The following is a 7,902-nucleotide window of genomic DNA, read 5'->3' on the forward strand; positions in this document are numbered from 1 at the left end:
GTCACCTGGGGCAGCTTTTAGCATAAATCCAAAGCAAGGCTTGTTCTCGCACCTGCAGAGCCACAGGACTCCCTAATCTGTCTGCCCACGGCCCATTGCCAATTCAGGACATTTCAAAATCACGAGCTTCACACACAGCCAAAGAACCAAAAAGGGAGTCACCTTCCAAAGGGGAAAGTCCCAGCTTCTCTCCTGGGCCAGCGTCGCCACCTCCAAAATGGCTCATGAATAAAATCCTTCCCCCCAGCTCAGCATTTTCCCTTGGCTGTGCCAAACACAGTAATGGTAGATGAAAGGGGAGAGGAGGGGAGGGAACTTTTGCCCTCCACGTTCAGTAACTGGAACAGACCCGAGTTATCCAAATGCTATCGCGGAAGGAGGTGGGAATGTTATCACAGCCCCATGCAAGTTAATGGGATTAAAAAACCCTTTTTTTCCTCAGATCCATTATTCTCCTGAAAGGTTGTTGGCACCAGACCAAGTAGGAGCCTTTGATTCCATAAATACACCACAATTATCATCCAAGGAGGCTCTGCCATTGGACTCTCTGACAGATCAGCAGGGCGCTGAAGAGGCACTTAAATCATTTCAGTCTAAGAACGCCCTGGGCTGTAACAGCTCCCCCGCTGCTCTGAAAAGGCCACCCCTCTTCCAACAACTTCTCACTATTTTTCTTTTGATTATAAAGAGGATAATGGATGCAGTACAGCAAGAGCCCCAGAAACCCTAGCACTAGGGTTCCCGGTGATTTCCTAAGCCATAAGCCTGGAGCTTGTGTTGGTTTGCAAGTGCCCAAGAATCTGGTGGTGGAATTATTCCCCTTTTGTGATGCCTGTTTATTCATCTCCCTATATTTCTCCTCACACCCCATAAAGCTGAGTCTGTTTTATAGCTTCAGGTATTCCAGTCGGGCAGTTTGCAGAGTGGTGTGAAAAGCACATCCTTGTAGAAGGTCTTAAAATGCCAAAAGCAAAGAATAAATGCCTTGCTCCTGGTACTGGCACTGGAAGAACATGCCTCCCACCCAGCCCTCAGAAGTGATTCGATCCCCTGCCCGTTCTGCCTTACAACACGTACACCCTTTGCCAAACATACCACTAGCTCCCTAACTTCCATCTCCAATTCATGGGCCCCCTAAGCTCTCCTGCCACCTTAAGGTAGGTTTTTATTACTTTTAAATTGCTGGTGATTTCTTTTGCAGAGGCATTTTTGATTTGCTTCAGATTATCCAAATCCAGCACTCCTTCAGAGCTCTGCCATATAAGGCTGGGCTTTTCAAGAGGGATTTAGGGGAGTTAGGCGCTCAGCTTTTAGTGGGAGTTGGATATTTCCCTCCTTTAGGCAATCTCAGTTTAAATCAGGGCATCATTATTTTTATGCAGCTGTTTTTCTTAACAATCCAAAGAGAAGCTTTGAGGTTATAATCCACTGATGTGAAGCCAGATTCATAGACTCTTAATTCCTGTGTGTATTCCCTGTGTGTTGATTTTTTGTAAATCCATGTATTTACCAAGCACCTCTCAGCATATTCCTTAGCCTGCCAGTGTATCCCACAGCTGTGCTGAATTCTATCATCATTTATTTTGCCTTTCCAAAGTACCATCTCTCTGAGGGACATCAAAGCAGAGGTTGTTAAATATTCTCTCCACTTTTCAGGTGGGATAATTGAGACACATACTGCTTCCAAAATTAGCCCAAGGTCACATTGGCCAAGTACAGACATTCAAAAAGCCCAAGCCTGAATCAATTCAATCGTGCAGGTTAGTCTAACCTGCATAGATTGAGCTAGCAATCAAGTGAACAGACATTCACTTCTGATTCTGGAAATGCAGCCACATGCCAGCAGTGGTTCAAGCCAGAAGCCGGGGGGTGCTAGAGCGAGCCCTCACTATGGCCAGGCCCCGGTGTCACAGGATGGGGTCCTGCAGGATGGCTGGGATCTCCCCAAGGCCTCCTCACCATGCCAAGTTGGCCCAATGGGCACCCTCTATTCTCGCCCGCCACGTCTTTGATGGTATGAATGATAGGGAGGCTGCCTTTAAGTCCTCTTGAACATGTTCTTGATTGATTCTCTGGACCCCGTGGGTTTCCGGACCTCTGGTGGATCCCGCTCCAAAATAGATGTCCCAATGGGTGTTTTGGGGCACCCTAGCCTTATGGGCCATGCGTGGCTCCAACCACCCCTTTACTATGCCCCAAGCCTCACAGATGGTACCAACATTGTTTGGTTTGGGCCTTGTTGCAATTCAGCCCCCTTGTCCTCCCTGGGTTCTTCGCAGCCCTGTCTTGCTTGGCTCCTCACTGGTGCTTGGGCTTTCCGCAACCCCGAAAAGTGCTATGCCCCCACTGGTGCTGGGGTCGGTGCACCCCAAATGCTGCACCCTCTCTGGCACCGGGGTTGGTGCACCCCAAATGCCGCACCCTCTCTGGCACCGGGGTCCCCACACTGCTGTGGGCTCCCTATGAGGCCTCCTCCATCCCCTAACAGCCTCACCCACACCACTGGCCTTATATAACAATAAACAAAACACAAGCCCCTGGGCTGTAACATAAATTCAAGCCACCCAGCTATAACATCATTCAAACCCTACCGGGGAATTATCCATCCCTCAGCACTATCAGAAGCTGCTCCTGCAGTCAGGCCTCTCCCCTTTGCTTACTTTGGGAGAGCTCCTTCCCCCTTGGCTGCTCGCAGGGAACTCCTTTCCTGGCCTCAGCCCTGGGGTTTATCTATGAACCAGGCCCTGCCCCTTCTGGTCAGCTGACCACTGGCAGGGGGGGGCGCCGCGGTTGTTCTGGTTGCCCTGGTAACCCACAGCTGGGGCTTCCAACTCACTGCTAGGGCTCTTCCCTTAGCAGTTTCAGCTCTTCAAAGGAGCAGGGCACCCTAGTGCTCTGTGACACCCAGGGGATGTGGCCAGGCCCTGGCAGGATAAGTATGATTCAGGAGGAGTTAAAGCCCCCACCCTGGCCTGGACAGTCCCATCAGGGTATGCCTGGAGGGGGAAGGGGGAAGCAGCATGTGCCAGGCATTTCTAACCCCCACCCCTCACTGCTCGAGCAGCGAGAGGGGCAAAATGCCTGACAGGGCCTGGGTCTGTGCCGGTGGGACAGGGGAAGAAGGGGAGGAATTAAAACCCCCTCCGTCTCCCATGAATGACTGGCGCTTCCTGAGACTTGGGGGGGGGGGGGGGGGGGGGGGATTTATAGGCAACAGTGTTGGTGGCGAGTGGAGACTAGCTGCAGATGCCAATAGCAGTGGCAAACAGGGACTGCCTGCAGACACTGACAGTGGTGAGCAGGGACCGGCCACAGATGCAGGCAGTGGTTGTGGCAAGGTGGGAAGGGTGGTAAGTGGCGACCACCCACAGAAGCTGGTGGTGGTGGCTAATTTCAGGGGGGGCACATGCCCCCCTATGCATTGCCTATGCCATCTCCCACTTGCTTCAGGCTACAGCCAGGGCTGGCCATGCCCCCCCACCGCTCAAACGGAGAGGGGGGGATGCCTGACAGGGGCTGTTATGCCCCTGCCAAGCAGACTCTGGATGGGGTTCCCCAGGGGAGAGAGGGGAGGGAGGAAGAAATAAACCCCCTCCCTGCCCCCTTCACTTTAGGTTGCCATGTCCCCTGCCCTTGCTCTGGCTAGAGAGTGGAGGGGCAAGGCCAGTCCTGCCCTCTGGAACAGAGAACACAGTCCAGCCCAGGGCTCCACTGTATGCTAGCATGCTGGGGGACTCTGATTTAACTTAAACCAAGAAGGGGTCTGGGACAGAAGTTTCATAAACTGGTTTGACCTCAACCAGTTAGGTCGGATACTACATTCAACTAGGTTTATCTTAAACCAGTTTCAGCCATTTTAAAACTGGTTTATGTGCTCTGAGTTTCTGTTCTGTTACAGGTTTAAACCAGTTTCAGATCACTTAAACCAGTTTATGTGTAACTTTTTTCCCTAGCCATTAATTGCCAGATCTAGAGTCAGGGCCCAGGGGTCCTGTTTCTTAGGTCTCTGATCTAATTGCAAAGCAACATTCCCTCGCATCACAAGAACCTTTCAGAAAACCTAATACATTGCTGAAACTTGGCAATCATAGAGGCATAGTTAGCTATTAACTTGAAGTCAGGTAGAAGCCAGGGTACATGTACACCTTATAGATTAACCAAAGTAGTCTATATATATATATATATATATATATACACACACACACTTTACATACACGCAGATATATATATATACACATATGTATATATGTATAGCTATAGCTATATATCTATAGACATAGAAATAGATATAGATATCTATACCTGTATCTATCTCTCTATATCTATAGATATATATCTACGTCTATCTATCTAGATGGATACATAGATAGATAGATATAGATACCTATACATATATGTATATATATAGCACAAGCTTTCAACATCAGACCATGAAATGAGTTTCAGACCACAAAACTTGTGCTCTGTGTGTATGTCTATCTATCTATCTATCTATCTATCTATCACACAATAACTTGAGCTATATATATATATACAGAGAGGGAGAGAGAGAGAGGTGGGTGGATGAGAATAGGATGGAATTCAACGCAGACAAGTGCAAGGTGCTGCATCTAGGGAGAAGGAACCAGCAACACACCTATAGGCTGGGGGACACCCTTCTTAATCAACACAGTGGCAGAAAGGGATCTTGGAGTCATTGTTGACTCCAGGATGAACATGAGCCGCCAATGCAAGGAAGCGGTCAGTCAGGCTAACTGCACCTTGCTGTGCATCTAGAGATGCATCACAAGCAGGTCCAGGGAGGTGATCCTTCCTCTCTATGCAGCATTGGTCAGGCCACAGTTGGAGCACTGCGTCCAGTTCTGGGCGCCGCACTTCAAGAGGGATGTGGCTAGCATTGAGAGGGTCCAGAGGAGGGCCACTCACATGGTCAAGGGGCAGCAGGGCAGGCCCTACGAAGAGAGGCTAAAGGGCCTGAATCTATTCAGCCTCCACAAGAGAAGGCTGAGGAGGGACCTGGTGGCTGTTCACAAACTCACCAGGGGGGACCAGTGGAAACTGGCTGAGGCTTTGTTCCCCCCAGGCACCACTGGGGATTACTAGGAATAACGACCACAAACTGTTAAAGAGAAGGTTCAGGCTGGACATCAGGAGGCATTACTGTATGGTTAGGGCTGCCAGGCTCTGGAATGGACTCCCAAGGGAGGTGGGTTTCTCTCCCCCCTTGGGGGTCTTCAAGAGGAGGCTGAATAGATATTTGGCTGGGGTGTTATGACCCCAGCATTCATTCCTGCCCATTCCTGACCTGATGATCTGTTTAGGTCCCTTCCGACTGTAAGTACTATGAAACTATATCGACCAAAGTATGTGTGCACTATAAAGTGCAAATGTACCCTGCCTTCTACCAGAAGTCCAGATGCCATACGGATTCTGACTGGTTTCTGTACTCTCCATTGGTGTACGAGCTCTCCTCCTGAACACAGAAGTGAGGTGGAGTTTTCACTGAAACCAGTTTCAATTGTTCCCATCAACATGACAATATAGGCACCTAGAAGACAGGCCTTCTCTGTTAACAGGAGACTGCTATCTCAGTGAAGCCACCAGTATGAAATGTTTATGCACCTTTTATGAGACTTGTGACATGCTGAGAAGGTGCTGAGAAGAGTAGAGTGGCCTTGCCTCTTTCCTCCACTTCTCTTCAGCCTCTCTTGTTTGATTTCACAGTGTGTAGGACCCTTTTCAGGCACCAAGAGGGAATGGTGATTGCCACATTCCTATCAATATGATGAGGAAAGGGGACACAGGCTTCTCTTTGTCGGCCACTGCTGGAAAACCTACAATCAGCCCAAGCTAAAGAGTCTTACCAACACAAATGCCCTGCCAAGTTGATAGACCACAAGTTGAATTGAAAACCTGTTGTTATATATCATCAGAAAAACAACCATCACAGCAACAACCACCTCTTACACAGGACATTCAGGGACTAATTCAGCACTGTAACAGGGAACCGTAGCCCTGTTACTAAGACCCAGGGCTGCCCTTTTAAGACCTGGGGCTACAGAAACACTAAACACCAGGAGGGTAGGGGTTAGCAGCCCAACCACCTAGGCTGGTCAGCTGACAGGAAAGGGATAGGCCTCTGGGCACATATAAACCCCAGGGCCAAGGCTGGCAGGGGGAAGGTCTCTGGTAAGCGGCCAGGGGAAGAGAGCTCCTGCACAGTAGAAATACCCCAGAAGGCTGTGGCTGCTGGCTGTTGCTGTGGCTGATGAAGCTCCAGTAGTCTACAAGTTACCCAGAGGTGGGGTGGGGAGGGGGTACTCAAGGCTCGAGGAGCAGCTGGGGGTTTTGAGGAGCCAGAGTGTGGCTTATAGGACTTCTATTATGTTATAGCTCAGGGGCCCACATTTGTGTTACTGTTTGTCTGGTGGACCAGGCTGAGGCTATTTGGGGAGAAGGAGGAGGCCTCAGTGGGGCTCACTACTGTGCAAAGCCCCAGTGCCAGGGGGGTACAGTGCCAGGGGGTGATCAGGCCCCAGTGCCAGGGGGGTGCAGCAACATAGAGTGAGCCAACCCAACGCCCTAGGGCGTAGGTTGACATTTATACCATCTGCATGGAAAGATATTAATAAATTATACATTTGTCTTAGATCAGGCTTTTAATCCTTCCAACATAACAGGTTTATTAGCACAAAACTGTTCTTTCTACATTATTTACACAGACAAAAGCCACATCTATGCTAGAAACTTTTGCCTCTGGTGATTTCCTTTAGATATGGGATTTTTAATGACGTTTTAAAACCAGCAGAAGGCCTTGTGTAGATCCGGTTTCATCAGTCAAAATGTGCCCTTTTGGGGTAGCCTACTTTGTCACAGAATGTGTGTAAGATACATTGTCAAAAACACGCTTTTGCAGGTATAAATTCTTCCCCCAAGGAAGCTTTGCCAGGATATCCTCACGTAAACAAAGCTCAAGTGTCAGGTGCTAAGTGAAGACAGCATCAGTGAATTAATGACTTAGGTGACGATGCTGTAATTCTCATTATCTGGACACCTAGTAGCAATCACTTAGAAACATTGTGAAAAAGAAATCAAACATCCCAGCTTTTATTCTGGAGCAAAGATCATGTCACCTGGTTGAGTCACTTCATTTAACAGGAAGAGTTTAAAGTTGCCTCTCATAAAAGCCATATTTGCAAGTATTTCTGTCTACACTGGCAAAATAAACCAATTTAGTTTGTCCTCACACTGACCTCTTGGTGGGTAATGAGCTCCTTTTTCTCTTAAATATTTATCACAAAATTAGCCAAACAAAGGTAATGAACAGACGTGATGCTGTGGGTGCAGACAGAAGTTACATTTGTTGGGCAATCGTCCCCCTGAAAGCACTGTGCACACACATGCACAGCTGCAGAGCACTTTTAAAGTGGCTGATTGTGCAACAAATTAAACCTCATCTAACGAGGGATCAGATGAAGGCTCTCCAAAGTGGAGCACTTTAGGGAACTTGTGTTTCCTAAGATCAGTCTGTCAGCACAATTGGGCTGGGCTGATGCAGCTCAGCTCAGCCCTTGGTGCTGCCTGCAGGAGGGGGTGGGGCATGGATTGGACCCTCCCCCGCCCCCCCCAACCTTGCGCCTCCCCAGACAAACATCTGTTGGGTCAGGGATTTGCTCTAACTCATGGCACTATGCAAAGCGCCATGAGTTTGAGTGGGGACCTGAGCATCTGCCAGTACCCTAAGGTGGTTTAAAAGGCAGGGGAGGGGTTTACCATTCAGGAGAACTCATCAGCTGAATTAATGTAACTGTTTCATCTGTTTGCTCCTGTACCATGATAGTGGACCTGAATGAAACTGGCTTAAAGTTACAACAATTTAGTTTCTACTTGCAGCAGGAAAGA

This window comes from Alligator sinensis, unplaced genomic scaffold (genome assembly GCF_000455745.1).
Source record: "Alligator sinensis unplaced genomic scaffold, ASM45574v1 scaffold708_1, whole genome shotgun sequence".
NCBI classification, from domain to species: domain Eukaryota; kingdom Metazoa; phylum Chordata; order Crocodylia; family Alligatoridae; genus Alligator; species Alligator sinensis.